The sequence below is a fragment of the Acipenser ruthenus genome, chromosome 2 (assembly GCF_902713425.1).
Source record: "Acipenser ruthenus chromosome 2, fAciRut3.2 maternal haplotype, whole genome shotgun sequence".
Taxonomy (NCBI): domain Eukaryota; kingdom Metazoa; phylum Chordata; class Actinopteri; order Acipenseriformes; family Acipenseridae; genus Acipenser; species Acipenser ruthenus.
Genome location: NC_081190.1, coordinates 39,507,069 through 39,524,500, shown reverse-complemented (window position 1 = coordinate 39,524,500; position 17,432 = coordinate 39,507,069).

The window sequence follows — 17,432 nt, the reverse complement described above, 5'->3', positions numbered from 1 at the left end:
TTGGGCTGTGGACGCTCTGGCTCCTCCCGCTTGGGCTGTGGACGCTCTGGCTCCTCCTACTTGGGCTGTGGACACTCAGGCTCCTCCCACTTGGGCTGTGGACACTCAGGCTCCTCCCACTTGGGCTGTGGAGGCAAAACCAGCAGGCATTCTTCCTCTGCTGGTGGAGACGGGGACAGCAGGCATTCTTCCTCTGCTGGTGGTGATGGGGACAGCAGGTACTCCACTGCTGGGGGACCTGCTACCTGGGCTGCTGTTGTGGTTACAGCTGCCTCCAGGTAACTGAAGACCAACTCCAAACCTTCCTCCAAGGTGTTTGGGGTGTGTTCCCTCTCATAGGCCTCCCATCGCTCCCTGTCCATCAACCACAGGATCCGGATGGCTACTGGCATAGACTGGGCCTCCAGCCCAGCATTTTCCAGGATCCAGTCCTGTAGCTTGATGTAGTCATCTGCCATTGCACCCCCACTTTTTTTTTTTGGTTGGTGTTTTTTTTTTTTTTATTCCTGTAGTACTCTCTCTGGCCTGAGTCTGGAGGCGCTGTCGTCCCTCTTCTGACACCACGTGTGACAGGCTGGCTGCAGGGAGGAACTCAGACCAGAGAGAGAGAAACACACAGACAGACGGTGGTGATGAGAAGCTCAGTGCAAATGGTAGCACTCAGCGTTTATTAAACGAAATAAAAGGTTTAAACAGACAGAACACAAAACAGGACACGGCGCTTGAGGCCAAAATAAACAGTCAAACAAAACGAACTAACACTTAACAAACGGTGAACGGACAGACAAACGGTGAGTGAAGCAAAACAAACGTTTCTTTCTTTCTTTCTTTCTTTCTTTCTTTCCTTCTTTCTTACTTACTTTCTCCTCTCTCTCTCTCTCTCCCGTACTCCACTCACGAACACCCAACCCCGAGTGAGTGCTACGTGTCTCTATATATACTGTTGTGTTGGGATTCAATTACTAATTAATTATTCACTTGAATCCCAGCACGTGAATTCATTACGTGCAACCCCGTGCTCACATATTACATTTAACCAGCATGTGAAGTGATTTGTGCCCTCCTCGTGCCTAAATACAAATCTACATTTTTAAATACATGTGAAACACAGACCCGTTTATATCCCGTGTACCAATGACTATACACCAACATTTACACACGCAACACGCAACATACAACATATTAACACACAAATGCACACATGGGCGGGGCACATTGCCACAGTGTTATATGAGTTCTATGTATTGCATGCACTTTAGTCAATAAATGCTGAGACTTAAACAAGTAGGAAATTGATGTGTAGCCTTGGATTCCTTCCCATTGCTGAAACCTGGGAGTGTGTCCTTTTATTACCCAGCAGCTCTCCACAAGCACAGCCTTATCCAAACATCAATCTCTCGCTCCTGTAAGACTGCAAGCTCCACACAGTCCTTCAAGCCCTAGTTTGGAAGTACAGTAGGAACAAAGAAGGCATCAAGCAAGATTCTCTTTATGAATACATCATTTTTGCTACATTCAATACATTTGCATGTCATATGGAAAGGAATTTAATTGTATGAGATTATCAGGCTAAATAGCCACTCACTAAAATATGGCTTTGAGAATCATATCACATCAATAATTCCTATCAGAATAACTGCTGTTTAACTTTTTTTTTCCTGGTGAAGGACCCTCAGTCTTCTTTCTCTGGACAGTGACCTTTGACTATATCTCGACACCTTACAGTCTCTCAACATACCGCGTGGTCTTTAGTTACTGTGTAAGGAAACTATCTAAGCACAGCCATACACCTAGGCTATAAAGCAAATATGGCCTGACTCCAATTTCAGCCCAAATTGTTTTCAAAATGTGTTGAGGTAGGCCATATGGCGTTGTTTAAATTGTATTGTTCTTAGCTTTAGCCATAATTAGACAAAAATCATAAGGCCAGTAAGTCACTAAACAGTCACTGTGTTAAATGTGGAAACTAATATTACCTTTCCCCAACCTCATTTTGAATGGAGCATCCAGTATCAAGACATGTGGTTGCCTTCTGGAGATTTACGCGTGTGTGTTGATTATGTCACCAGTACACCTTGATGTAAACGACTGCCTTCTTATGTAAAGTTGGGGTGAACGTTATTATTAACATTTTCATAGTATTATTAATAGATGAACCTCTTGCTATTAAGAGATTTACTACCTCAAATATAAGGAGACAACATTTAATTGAGACATCTCCCAGGCACACACAGGCACTAGCAAATGTATCTGCCTATTGAAGTGCACAGACTGCATTGTGTAAGATTCAGTCTAAGATCTCTCTGAAGTAGCTGCATTGTTTAAACTGTGTAACTCAACTCTGTTTTGTATAAAGGATTCACAGTGAACTGTAACATGATGAGACCTTCATTTGGCCTCACTCTTCTGCTTAGCAGTACATAGTGCATAAATAATCATTCTAATCAGTTTGTGGATCATTTGGAGGAGTCACTACAGCCACACACAATTTAGAGATGGCAGGATCCTTATACAGATTTTGCCTTTGTTCTTCTTCCATGTAACTGTGCGTCAACCCTGCCATTGAGGAAGTATGACATAGATCATTTTCAATGCCCATCAAATCCTTGGTCACACTGAGAGACTACCCAAGTGAGCCTGTTAGGAGGTCTTGTGATACATTGTATCTCTCCACCAAACTCATTTTCCCTAGACGTCTAAAAAATGTAATGAATAAACCTCTGGCCAGATCCCACAAGTACAGTAACCTGTCTCCTTGTGACCAGCTCCAAATAAAAACCAGTTCGCTATTGACACCACACTAAAGACATCAATAGTCTGAAGATCTCTTTGTACTTCTGTTAGCTCTAGTAATATTACCTCAGAGATCTCAAAGACAACGCTATAGATAAAAAGTTATCATTTCATCACTACTGAGTATCAGTGATGTAAAATTGTGTTTCTGTTATTTATATTAGACACATGGGGGAATAAAAAAAAGTTATTTTAATCAAGTATATATTACTTGGACAAAATATTGCACATATTGGTCTCCATTACTGTACAATCTGCAGTTATGTGATGCACATATTTAATACTGTCTGTTTATTTTGTGTCTGTGGAATTTGAAGGGGGCCATAATAGTAAATTTGACAAACTAGAATATTCTGTTTTGTTGTATGATGTTATTGTTTATGTCCTATTTTAAACATTTTCTTTTTAAAGAAACAAGGACGCTGAACACTGGCCTGGATTTTACACTTTGGAAATTAATTATAACTTTTGAAATTAAGTTATAATTCACAGTTTAAGAGATATGAAAAATGAAAATAAATGTAATTTAAGAATAAAAGGAAAATATGAAATGGGTGACGTGGGGATGTTGCATATTTTTTAACCTTTCTGAATAAGTTATGCCTTACCGTTGTAGCACAGTGCAAACTGTCTCAGCACGCTTTTGAGATCCAGACTGACTTCACAGCCCAAAAACATTCAAGCAAGAATGTATTTATTGTAGTTACTAATAACCTTGCTTTAAATAGCATATTATACCTGACAGTTTCTATGTCTTAGCCATGTGTCTACAGCCTGGGCCAGAAAAACAGCCATATTTTTCTCATCTATCAATTAAATGTTTTCCTTTCAACTTTCAGTGCGTGTAATGTTTCAGTTGCAATATTGTACTATACAGAAAACACATGATTTGTTCTTGGGGCTCTCTTTTATGCATCAGTTTATTTTTGTTTTTCAAATAAGAACATGTGTATTTGTCACTGTTTTTTATTCATTATGAAAATTATTTTGCTTATAGTGTTCTCTTTTTCTGTGAATTAATGAGAATTTGTATATAAATACCCCTGCCATTATATGACCCATAAACCACAATTTTAAGAGGGAGTTAATACCTGGCAGATGTATGTTTTTTCTACAGCTCCTGACCCCTGTCCCTCAGTAAAGGCAGCAGAACCTTAACTAATCCAAGCTTGAAATCTGACCGCTAATGTCAGTAATTGTGGCACAAAACACCTTGGCCAACTGAAATTGTGAGAGTTGGGTCAGTGGAGGTACCTCTCTAACGAATAGTCATATATGGGACATAACAGCTCATTGATGCACACAGAATGTGGTTTTATTTACAATCTACTGCTGAAAGTTTATTGCAATTATTTTGGTAATCATTAAGTGGCCACGGCCAGGTAACAGTACAGCTCATTAGTTGAGTGGTTAGAAATGCTTTTTATTTTCTGCAGCCCCTCTGATCAGCCACTAGAGGGGGGCAGTCAAAGAATACAACTATGACAGTTACTTTATCAATGTGACTTTTACTGATTTTCAAAGTAGCACTGTGGTTGTAGGGATTTCCAGGGCTAGGGACTGTCCAGTAAGTTTGTTTATGAAAGCAGTTGTTGACATACTTTTAGAAAATGCATTGTAACAGACTGTTCTTATAAGAATAAACACATTGGGCTGTGTTTAGAAAGCGTACACATTTTCAATTGTTTTATAAAAAAAAACAGCCCTCCAGGCAGCTCTTAAATCAAGCGCAGAAAAAAATAAGATATTTATGATATTAAAAACAGTGAATTTTACGAATATTGCACATACACTATTGATAAAAGGAGGTACTGTATTTTTTTTGCTGATAACACAATGATGTAACATAATGATATGTTTGACAGCAAAGTTCCATGCAGTACAAATTGCTACCTCACAAGTCTCCTTCCCAAGTCAGACAAAGCTTTAATTCTCTCCATTATCTTCCAGTTCTTTTATGAGGACAAGGATAAGCTCTTTATCTAAATATGAGGATGTCAGAAGAATTACAAACAAGAATACAAGAACTACATGAGGCTAGCATCAAAGCAGGTTTGAAAATGAACCTGAAAAAGACTCAAGTCATGTTTGATAAATATACCACTCTACAGGCAATTGAAGTCAATGGAATCAAGCTTGAAGAAGTCAATAACTATGTATACTTATGACAGTTAGTTTCTGCAATGTAGAACCAAATGGGCGAAATCAACAGAAGAGTAAAAATGGGCTGGAGTGCCTTTGGAAGATTAAGCATGGTTCTGAAAGGGAAACTACCCTTATGCCTAAAGAGGAAAGTCTTCGACCAATGCGTGCTGCCAGTGCTAACTTACAGATGCGAAACCTGGACCCTCAATGCAAAAATAACTCAAAAGGTACAAACGACTCAACAGAGTATAGAAAGATGCATGCTGGGAATAACACGAAGAGACAAGAAAAGGAAGGAATAGATAACAGCACAAAAAAACTAAAATGGCAATAGGCTGGAAGAAGAACAGACCATCGCTGGACCAAGGAGATACTAGACTGGATTCCAAGAGATATAAAGCGACCAAGAATACGACTAGGAAGATGTCAAGATGAAATTAGGAAACACGCCAGAGCAACGTGGATGAGGGACGCAGCAGACAGGCTTTTGTGGAAGAATCTTGGGGAGGCCTTCATCCAGCAGTGGATTGAAAAAGGCTGAAGATGATGATGACGATGATGATGATATATATATATCATCATCAGAGAGAGAGAGAGAGAGATGGTTCTGTTTGAACAGTATCATTGATATTGAACTTGTTAAGTTGGTAATTTTCCTTGTAATATTTTGTTGGATTGCATTATACTGAAGAAAATAATAAATGCTGTACTTTTCTGAAGTTATTTTTATTTAAAACAGTTTTCTTCAACAGAAAAAAAGAGAACACATTTGATTTTAATATAAGACTGCATACATATCTACTGTACATTAAACACTGCATGCAAATCTAAACCACATTCCATACTATATTACTGCCTTAGCCAAACCAGTGTCATCAAAACTATCTGCCTTAATCATATTAAGACAGAACAAGGATCTATTTTTGTATTATTATTTTCTAGCAACAGCCCTAAACATCATTTGGTTTTCCACATGGAATCTAATGTCAGATAATAAGGCGCCCGTTTTTCTGAAGAGGTGGAGTGACACATGATTCATGTAACAATAACAACCTGTTCCAAGGCCATGAGCTTTCCTGTTCAAGTGCCACTCCTTCCCCTCAGTTCAAGGCCACAGCAGATTAGTACAACTGTTTTTCTTAGATGCTCATCAATACTTTGCATGTCAGCATGTACAGCATTGTATGTGGTCTTGTTTATCCCAAATGTAAAAACAAAGTCCAAGTGCTGTATGGATGATTTTCAGGGTCTAATCCTGTGGAATACAAAAACGAAATCTGGACAAGACAGGTTGAGGTTCAGAAAGTAAAATCCCATTTACAAGAGTGTCTGTGGGCAAAGGCAGCAGTATGTGTAACATGTTCCATAAATATAATAAAAACAGTAACATTACAAACATTAACCTTTTTTACATAACATACAATAAACAATGATGATAATTTGCATTATAATGTTATTTTACTGCAACATTATACATTATTTAAAAATAACAAAAACTTTACAACAGGCCTCAACTGCAGTCTTTCTGATTGAATGCCTTGGCAGGACTGACAGAGGGTGTGTTTAGCCTAGTATCTTAAATTTGGGTCACGCTTTATTTTAAGGGCATATTTTTTTGGTTTATTAACTGTTAACAAACAGCTAATAAACATGCTGATGTACATAATTTATTTTCTATGAACTGTTAGGTAATAATATGTAACAGGCCAGCTAAAACTGCAAACACCAGAGCCCTATGAATGATCAATGAAACACCAGAGCCCTATGGATGATCAGTACCCAGTCAATCATATGCTTGAAATTGGTTCAAATTGTTACTGTAGTAATGTTCAGCAAATTAAATCAGGTTTTTATTAACCCTAACCTTAACACTAACCCTTAGCCTAACAGTTAATAAACCAAAAAAACAGCCCTTAAAATAAAGCATGACCTAAATTTGTGTGATTAACATTTTATGAGTTTGTTTGACACCACCCACAGTCAGAACATGACCTAGGAAACGACACTCTGATTTTACAGCAGGGCAGTGAGGGTGTATTCACAGTGACCAGTGAACAAACTTTAGTGGCCTAAATGGTTCAAATGACCTTTTTTTATTGCTCAACCCTCTTTACATCGTATTGATGTGCCAAAAGTCAGCAGCCTCAAAAGAACTGCTTGCAAAGAAACATTTAATGAAGAGTTTTAAATTTTTCTTAAAGAAATATTAAATATTGCAACAGGAATTACTTAGCTGCAAGTAGAAAGTTTTAAATTAACATCTGTATTTATTATTTCAATTCATTAATAACTTGAATAAGATTAGTACATTTGTCTAATTTTGTAGACAAACATTTCAAGCAAACGTGGCAATTGTCAAGACCAGGGACACCAACAGATTACATAAAAATATACTGAAAAAGAAACAATAGTGAAGAAAGAACAAACAAAAAGTTTGGAGGCCATTTTAAAATAACCAGCAATATTATGTTCCTACTGCAATGCATGGAGAACCACATTGACAACACCCTTTAAATGTTGGCAAATCTCTAGTCTTTGTAAACTAAAGATGACTATAGTTTTCTATTTACATAACATAGTGCCTTTGATGGTAAACTGAGTAATTCAAACTGTCTGACTTGAGTACACAAATTTGAACAGACCTTCACTAAAAAACATTTTGAACTTCTCAGCTGATCCTTATCTATGATGACTAAAATCTATTCCTTCAGTTTATGCCTGAAGTAGTTTTCCAGAATAAACCCTGGACCTAATGTCTCTGTGAATATCATCTCAGAAGAAACATCTTGAAACATTGTTCCATTCATATTTAGTTATACCATGGGTTTCAGGGAAAGTTTCTTACATGTACTGTCATTGTGGATATACTGGTAAAAAAAAAGCATCTAATCTGTCTTGTGAATCTCATAATTAAAGCCAGCAAGTAAGCAAGTACCTGATTTGTAGCACTGAGAAAATATGGTGAAGTCAGGCTGTGGTGTAATAGGAGCTAACAGGTTCTTGTTAAACTGCTCTGCTTGTATGAGTCTGAAACTTTGATACATGAATTTTTCAGGTTTCTGTCTACTTTATAAGTCAATTACACACAAAGCTATGACTAAAATATGCACTTGATGGCTTCAGTTTTTCATTGCATTGCCAGATGAGCGCAGGCATAACCAATATCCCCATTTAGAGTCAATAACTCCCAGACTGAAATGCACCCCACATAGATCAGATGGTAGATGATCTCTAACTAGATGGAGTGAAGAGACCATGTCTGATTATTACATGTAAACCCAAATTGCTCAAAAGGTACTACCAAAATAGCATGCCAAAAAGGTGAGACTTATTTTTATTTTTGCATGTAAACCAAACCATTAATGTTTCAGACATTGAAGCTGAAATTATCCCTGCTGGACAGCCATTGCGACCCCTGACAGTAACGACAGGATGGTGAAAGCAATGCCAGAATCAACCATTGTGGAGATGGTTACTCTAGACAACACTGCAATCCTCCAAAAGACAGCATTGGAGATTCACAGCAACTTAAATCAACAGCAAAGCCCGTCCTTCGGATGAGATGTAAAACCGATGTCCTATTGTAAGTGACTCTGCAGCAGCAGTTGTTGATGAAGCATAGTTCACCTCCTGTTCTCTGTAAGACGCTTTGGATAAAAGTGTATGCTACATGACTAATTAATAATCTTGTTTGTAAAGTATTGTGGTCAAGTGGCTATTGCAGGTGGCAGGAAACAGTCAGAAGTCAAGATTAAAATCCACAAGACTGTATTTGACACAGCTACTCAGTCACTCCAGCCTCACTGGAGTCTCAAATCTAGTGCACCTGAAATGAGCTCTACACAGATACTTACTTATACCCTCCCTTATCACTAACCCCTCCCTGAGACTAACCCACTACACCTTAAAATTATAGTCTTATAAATGTTACAATATCTGCATTAACTTATTCAAACTTATTAAAATGTTGAGGTAATGTCCCTTGGTTTAAACCTTATATATAGTTAAGCATACTATAGTATAACCCAACAAAAGGATATATTTCCCCCCAACACTGACTATTATGAAGCATGTCATGGCTATAATATAGCCTTGAGTCAATGTGCGCATTCCCCAAGATGGTGGTGCCCAGAGCTACACCAGCTTGCTGGTTGTTCACATCTATTTAAAACACGAAATGCATTTTAAAATATTAACAAGCGCTTTCCCTTCTCTTCTTTAACTAAAAGAAAATATGAGCTTTAAGCAACTCGTTAGTATCACATTGTATCCTAGTAAATCATTTATTTGTTTATTTAGCAGACGCCTTTATCCAAGGCAACTTACAGAGACCAGGGTGTGTGAACTATGCATCAGCTGCAGAGTCACTTACAACTACGTCTCACCCGATAGACGGAGCACAAGGAGGTTAAGTGACTTGCTCAGGGTCACACAATGAGTCAGTGGCTGAGGTGGGATTTGAACCTGGTTACAAGCCCTTTGCTTTAACCACTGGACCACACAGCCTATTCCTTACCAAACACAAAAATAGTTACACCAGTGGTCTCAGAACTCTCTTACAGTATCCTTTCATAGCAATTTGTTACTATTTTACATTTACAATGTTTATCACAAACAAACAGTATTAAAAACAGTCTTTGGGATATGTCCTTCTGTCATACAATGATGTAAGACCGTAGTGATGGAGTGTGTTTCTCTTTTGTTTCACTCAGTCACATTTCCCTCAGCCTAAGAATTTTCCTCCTCGAAAATGAGTGACAGGAAGTCTGCAGTCTGACATCTGGTCCCAATTCTGTATTTGACTTCACAACGATAAGGCTGCATGACCAGGTACCATCGGTTAATGCGAGCATAACCATTGAAGATTATATTGGTTAGTTTCCAGGGTAAAGTCTTTACCCACCGGCTGTCTCTCACGCTCACTCCAGTCCACCTTCTCCTACAACAGTCCGAACCGATGCCGCACCAACCACCATGGCCGCTGCTGACACAACGCTTCACCTGATCATCCCAGGCATGTTGACCAGTCAGGAAGCTCCCGATCATGGCATTGAGTTCTGAGACCCCCATCTCCTCCTCCTGGCTAGACAGCCCTGGGTATCTCCTGTCCCGACTTGGCTGCCAAAGTCCCACTCTCAGCTGCCTCCGTCCTCTCTTCTCCTGCTCTCTTAAGTGGCATTTTGCTCTCCTTCTTTGCTGAAGTGCCCCCTGTTGGCCACTGGATCCCACTGCTTCCACCAAATGTAAAGTATCATCCTCAAGTGGTTGTATCCTGTGAGAAGGTTTTCTACGATCTCAAGGAGTGCTTGTGCCAGGAGCCAGTGTTACAAAGTCTGGACTTTGACAAGTCCTTCAGCGTCCAGACTGACTCCTCGGGTGTGGGTCTGGGTGCGGTTTTGCTGCAGGGAGAACCTGGGGACCAACGTCCAGTGATTTATATCAGCCAGAAGTTATTTCCTCAAGAATCCAGGTATTCGACTGTGGAGAAAGAGTGCCTGGCTATTAAGTGGGCACTTGACACCATCCGGTATTACCTGGTAGGGAAGGACTTTACCTTGGAGACCAGGCATCATGTTCTTCAATGGTTGAGTGAAATGCGGGACTCCAGTGTGCGCATCACCCGGTGGTACCTGGCCATGCAACCATATCGGTTTAAGGTGAAGTTCAGGTCTGGGACTCAAAATACTACAGCCGACTTCTTGTCTAGGATTTTTGAGGACGGGCTGTGGGGCTTCCTGTGCTGTTAACCTGGAAAGACAGAAAGGTTAGTTTGGAGATTGATGTGGCTTGTAAGTAATAGGTGCACATATTCTTACACTGACATGAAGGTGTTGTCAGCATGTTATTTAAAGTAAATGCTCCGAAACTGTTTGTGAAGACAATGTATTAAAATACTTGTTAATGTGTTAAATTACCATTGTTACTTTGTTGTGAATCTGCAAGCCGGTATAACCATTTATGGGAGGCGCGCGCACTGACGTAAGGCTCTGTTATAGCTGTGAACACGCCTAATGGAAGTCTATGGGGAACTGGGTTTCAGTGTTGTTTGATATTATTGTTAATATTTATATCTGTGCAGCGTATGTACAGTGGGTTAAATCAAGTGTATCCACCCAAACATTTTAATATGTGACGGCTAACTATTATCCAGGGAATGCCTTAGATTATAGGATATGCTAATTTATTTAGTTTTGGATTAGACCTGGGGAGGGGCTAATGGGAACAGGGTTAAGTACCTAGTTGTTGGATCATTAGAGAGAGAGGGATAGAGAGCGAGAAGCTCTGTCTGAATGACAACTGAGTAGATGAGTACTCTTTGGGAATACAGTGATTAAACAGCCTGTATTGTTTTGTTTTTTGTACTGCCATTTTATCGCCTGAGGCCTCAATAACAACTCACTTTTGGCATTTTAATCTTGACTTCTGACTGTTTCCTGTCACCTGCCACTTGATCATGATAGTTTACATTTGGTGGGAGCTGTGGGATAATGGCCTTCTTTTATACAATGATGTAAGACCGTAGTGATGGAGTGTGTTTCTCTTTTGTTCTCACTCCATCACATTGTTGTACAATGGGCACATCATCATTGCCATGTGTATGGCACCAGTAGCATTGTCTGGAGGTATACAGACATTCAGGGGAAGTTGAGGGCTAATTCAAGCCATGTTTCTGGCAAAAGGACAGTCTTTACAAGATATCTTTTATGCTGTTCCATTTCTAAACTGTATTTACCTCATGTTTCAGGATGTCTTTAAACTTTGCAATGAATATTTCAGTAATGGGTAATTCAGAAATGTGATATTGCCTGGAATATATAATTAAGTGTAACTCATAAGGTGCGTGTTTTGCCAGTGCCGTTATGAGGTATCCCCTGTTGTATATTACACTGGCACAGGCTTGAGGGTAGCATTTCCAAGCCTGTGCAGCGTAAAAGCACATGTTGTATCTACACTGCACTAACAGGTTGGCATGGGCTTAAGAGAAACCTGTGCAAAGCCTTAGGGATATGTCTGGTGAATGAAATGCTGTTATATTTCAACAAGACAATATACCTTAATTACGGTTTATGTTAAGTAGAGTAATAGTGAAAGAAGAAGCTGTAAGAAAGTAGCCAAATGTTTTCACAGTGGAGTAACAGACACACTGTCACAGTTCATTACTACTATTATTATTAGTTGTAGTAGTAGTAGCAGTAGTAGTAGTAGTAGTAGTAGTCGTAGTAGTATTACTACTACGACTACTACTGCTAATAATAATTATTATAATAATAATAATAATAATAATAATAATAATAATAATAATAATAATAATAATAATAATAATAAATAAGTTTATTGTTCAAAAATAAAATGTTACACCTGTTTTCTTGGCAGACAGACCAGGGATGCTACTATTAAGTTACATGCAAGCCGGAAATGTCCAAGGGCAGCGACAGTGCTACTTTATACTTTCACACTATAACACTTTGTTACATTCTTATTCATGTAACATAGCACTAGCAGTGGGACCAAAGAGAGATGTTAAATAACCCTGCTTACTCTCAACACACGGAATGTCATATTAGAGCAGGGACACAGTGTCGTGAAGCCCTGCAGATCGAAGAATGGTAACAGATCCAAACTCAATTAGGTGATTCGCAAGGACAGCAATACTTCCAAACATTTCAGACATGTCCTTTGTTAATTACTGTATCATTAACCGGACACTGTGTGAAAGATATGAAACTCAAGGCCACAGAGGTTAAATCACATTTTAAATCATGTTTTTGTTTTTAATAAAGAGTAATTTTCGTATTCAAATTATTAATGAGCTTAACCTTGTATGCATGCTGCTAACATGTCATATCTGAAACACACTCCTACCTCCCATTTTAAAGCTACTTTAGATCATTAGAGTGAAACAGGGCTGTAAGACTGGAAGTGGTACCAGGGAGTAGTGGCAAGTTTTACTTCTATTGCATTGTCTTGAAAATATCCTGCATATTCCAAATTGAAGCATAAAATACAAGAGCCTAAATTTCTCCAAACAGAACAAAAAAGGAACCAGTGAGAATTCAACTAATGCTAAAAAAGTATGTCAGTAACATATGTGCCCCACCACAGCTGTGCATTCAGAATTAGAGCTATCTGAATGATGACCAAGACATATAGCAACAGTATGAACAAAATACTATAGAATAAGAGTGACCAGGTTTCAGGACCATTTGCTAAGCGATTATCCAGATGTATGGAAAAATGTAAATGCAACATACAGGCCGATGAAGCAATTCTCCAGACACATGCAACATGTAAGCATGACTTCCAGATGAACCTATGTACAGGCAGACCCCCAAGAGCCTCAGATTCTGATCAATAGTATGCTAAATCATGTTAATATTTCCTCTCCTTCCCCACCTCTGACTCCACCATCTCCTCCCGTATCTCTACCTGTCTGTCTGCTATTTCCTCCTGGATGCACTCGCATCACCTCAAACTCAACCTCTCTAAATCTGACCTCCTTTTCTTTCCCTCCTCCTCCCCCTCCTCTGATCACTCTATCTCTGTTCCTCTGGAATCTACCACACTCTCTCCCTCTTCCTCAGCTAAGAACCTTGGAGTCACCCTGGACCCCTGCCTCTCTTATTCCCAGCACATCTCCATTCTGGCACGCACTTGCCGTTTCTTCCTGAGCAACATCCGAAGAATCCGACCCTTCCTCAACAACTACGCTACCCAGCTCCTGGTCCAGGCCCTGGTACTCTCCCACCTAGACTACTGCAACTCCCTCCTGGCTGGCCTCCCTGCATCCGCCACCCGTCCGCTCCAGCTCATCCAGAACTCTGCTGCCCGCCTGGTGTTCTCTCTGCCTCGCTTCACCCACGCTACTCCACTACTCCGCTCACTCCACTGGCTCCTGATCACCGCTTGCATCCAATTCAAGACTCTTGTACTAGCCTACAGATGCCTTGACCAGACTGCACCCAGCTACCTCCAGACCCTCATCTCTCCCAACACCCCCACTCGACCTCTCCGCTCCGCCTGCACTAGAAGACTAGCTCTACCTCTGCTACGCTCCCCTGCCTCCAGAGCCCGCTCCTTCTCCACCCTTGCTCCGCAGTAGTGGAATGACCTTCCTACAGATGTCAGGACTGCCCAGTCCCTGACCACATTCCGGTGCCTCCTTAAGACTCACCTCTTCAAACAGCACCTGTAGAACTCCTCTGTTTGTATCCTGGGACACTATCACCCTTCATGTAAATGTGCTTTATTTTGCTCTTATCTGCCCCCTATTTTACTGCATTTAATCCTGTACTTCAGAATACTGTAATCTGCCAAGTGTTTAACCTGTAGTACTTTGTATTTAATCATATCCTGATGTAACTATCACTATTTAATCATATCCTGATGTAACTATCACTATTATCTGCTGTATTATTGAATTGTGGTTTGTCACACTTGTACTTTGCTTGAACAAAAGTTATTGTATTTCTTGCTCTTATTGTATTACTTGTATTGTAACACTTGAAATGTATTTGCTTACGATTGTAAGTCTCCCTGGATAAGGGCGTCTGCTAAGAAATAAATAATAATAATAATAATAATAATAGTAGTAATAATATCACCCCCTTTGTATCTAATTTGAGCCCCAGCACGAGGTAAGAGGTAAGAAAAGAGCAGGATCCAGAGATCCAGGGTGTGTTCCAGCACTTTCACAACAGGTGGGTAATGAGACAACCTCTTATGTGTTGTGAATCATTGAGTTATTCTTCATAACACATTTGTTCATTTGAATGTCTAATTTCTGTACAATGAATGAATGAATGTTTGAAGTTATGGATGAAAGTTTCAATTTGGTGATCATTTATTTGGGTTGAGACAGTCACCAAAGCAACTGCAAGACCTAAAATAATCTTTTATTAAAGTAAACTCTAACTTATTCAGTTCCAATGAATATATATTAACTCAGTTTAATACAGTTCGTCCCCTTAAAGATACCAGGTAACTGGCTTAGAGGTTTATTGTGCACATTATAGGATGCATACACTTCAGGAAAAGCAGAAAACAAGGATTTGAGTTGTAAGGCTACACGTGTCTCCTGATGGCATTCAGCTGTTTTTACAAGTATACTGTTGCTCTCATAGATAAAGAAAAAGGAGTACAACAAGCATGTTATTCTTTATTTCACTCCTAGTTTGGATATGCAACCAACTGGACATTGTGGCTCCAGTTAGCATTTAGTTTTTTGGAAGCAGTCCAACTTTCCCCAGCTGCACCAGTTAACACATCTCTAGGCAGCCACTTGTTGTGTCAATGAAATTTGACCTATGTGAAATAAATGCCATACCTGTGAATGAGAAAAACAAGCAATACCAATATCTCTATAACAGTGGATTTGAATGGCCTTGAAAGGAACAGTATCATTTTGAACATACTATAGCCCTCATTTAAATAACAAAACAACCCGCCACACATCATTGAAGAGGTAGGAAGTTTAGAACAGCTTCTTCCTGGTAGTGATACGGTACAAGTGAGAAGTCACCAGTAGACACAATTGTCTGTAGTGCCATATTTGAAAAAATCTGCATATCCACATTTAAAGTGCATTGAGTTAACACAATAATTCCAGAAAATCGTACCTAATATGCATTGCAACCACTTTTAAGGTCTCACATTTTCCTGTATGAAAGACACACATTATTATTAAAGTTTATTTTTTATTTTTATGCTGCACTTCCACTTGCCAAATTCTATTTAGAAATGTCATAGGAAAGTTGGGTTTGGGTTTATTTAAAACTCCTAGAAGCAAGTCCTCAGTAAACAATCCCAGATTTCCGATGTTTTCAAGGTCACTGTATTCAAGTAAAAAAAAAAAAAAAAAAAAAAAAAAAGCTTCATGTTTCTATGAAGTGATGGTAATACATGTTAGATAAGATTAACTGGAAATATTTTGTTCTAATGTTGTGGCGGAGTGTCCCGCCACTTTGTTTATTATTGATTTATTATGATTTATGTTTATTACGACGAAAGCCGATTTTGTTATTTGTTATTGTTTTTGCATTTTAAAAATTCAAAAACAATAACAAATAACAAAATCGGCTTTCGTCGTAATAAACATAAATCCTAATAAATCAATAATAAACAAAGTGGCGGGACACTCCGCCACATATGTTCTTTAACGCAAAAACAAATAACAAACAAACAAAAAGATATTGAGCACACGTTGCTAATGCTCATACACTGCAATATTTTGTTATGTATAATGTAAGGAAAATTTGCAACAAGGATTACCGACGTACTGCAACTTCCTGGATTCTGTGCCGACTCTCATAAACCCCTACTACCCTAATTTATCATGCTTTCAATGTGCTATGCTTTACTACACTCTGCCTTTCTTCAACTATAGTATACCACAGTTTTTAAACATAAAATTATTTGCCTTACTGGTAAGTAAATATCAATGGGAAGATGAAAAGAACTAACTTTGAGTTAAAAAAAAGTCTATCTTGATTCTTCTTCCATCAACTTTAGTCCAGAACAGTAACCTGTATCTGAAATACATGAAACCAAAAGACAAGCTGTAGATATTTTGAAGTTGGAAAAAACGTTTCAATAATATTTTTTTCACCAGTTTTATCGATATTCTTTACGTACAATACACCTTTTTTTGTAGCAACATGGCTTATAATATATTCGCATCTCGGGGTGACCTTTTCTCATTTTATGTGTTTACTACCACGTTGTTAAGGGTTTACTACCACGTTGTTAAGGGTTTACTACGCTTCCATGTGTAGTATTTCTTCACTGTTAGAGTTGGTTTTAAACTAAAACCATGTGTATTTGAATGTTATGGTTCTATAGCAATAACCGGAGCAAAGTAATCAATTACACCAGGAGCAGAGGAAATTCAGATCATCTGAATGCTGGATTTGTTATGGGAAAAGGTTAAACATGTTCACTTTTATATTTTTGTACTATACCGTGCTAATATAAAACACCTGTCTGTTCGATTGCATGACATGTTTCAGCTACCTTTCTGAGCTTCTGCTGGAACCTTGTCAGCATTGTGCTTTCTACCTTCTATTTTGACTTGTGCTGTGATCCTGCAGCTGTCTCCCCAAGAGGGGTTCTCTATTGTTACAGAGACATGTGGGGGCACAAGAGACAGCTGAGCCACCAACTGAAGTATTCAGACTTCAACTACATTGCAAACAGGAGCCAGTTTCACAAACAATTTCTAGGTAGCTGCCTCCTATAACTACTGTAGTTTAAATCTCAATCTCTAGTTAAAATATACTGTTCTATCTTTAAATATTGCACTGTAATTCTGGCAGGAAGGATAAGCCACAGCTGAAGTTTTAGAGCATTTTAAATCTCATCAGGTGCAGGTGCAATCAAGGGGGTTCCCCGGTGCTGTAAAATGCTCGAACACATCTGGCTGTGGCTTATCGCAGTGGGTTATAGGGTGCTTTGTGAAACAGGTCTCTGGTTTCTCAATGAAATGTCCTAGATTACAA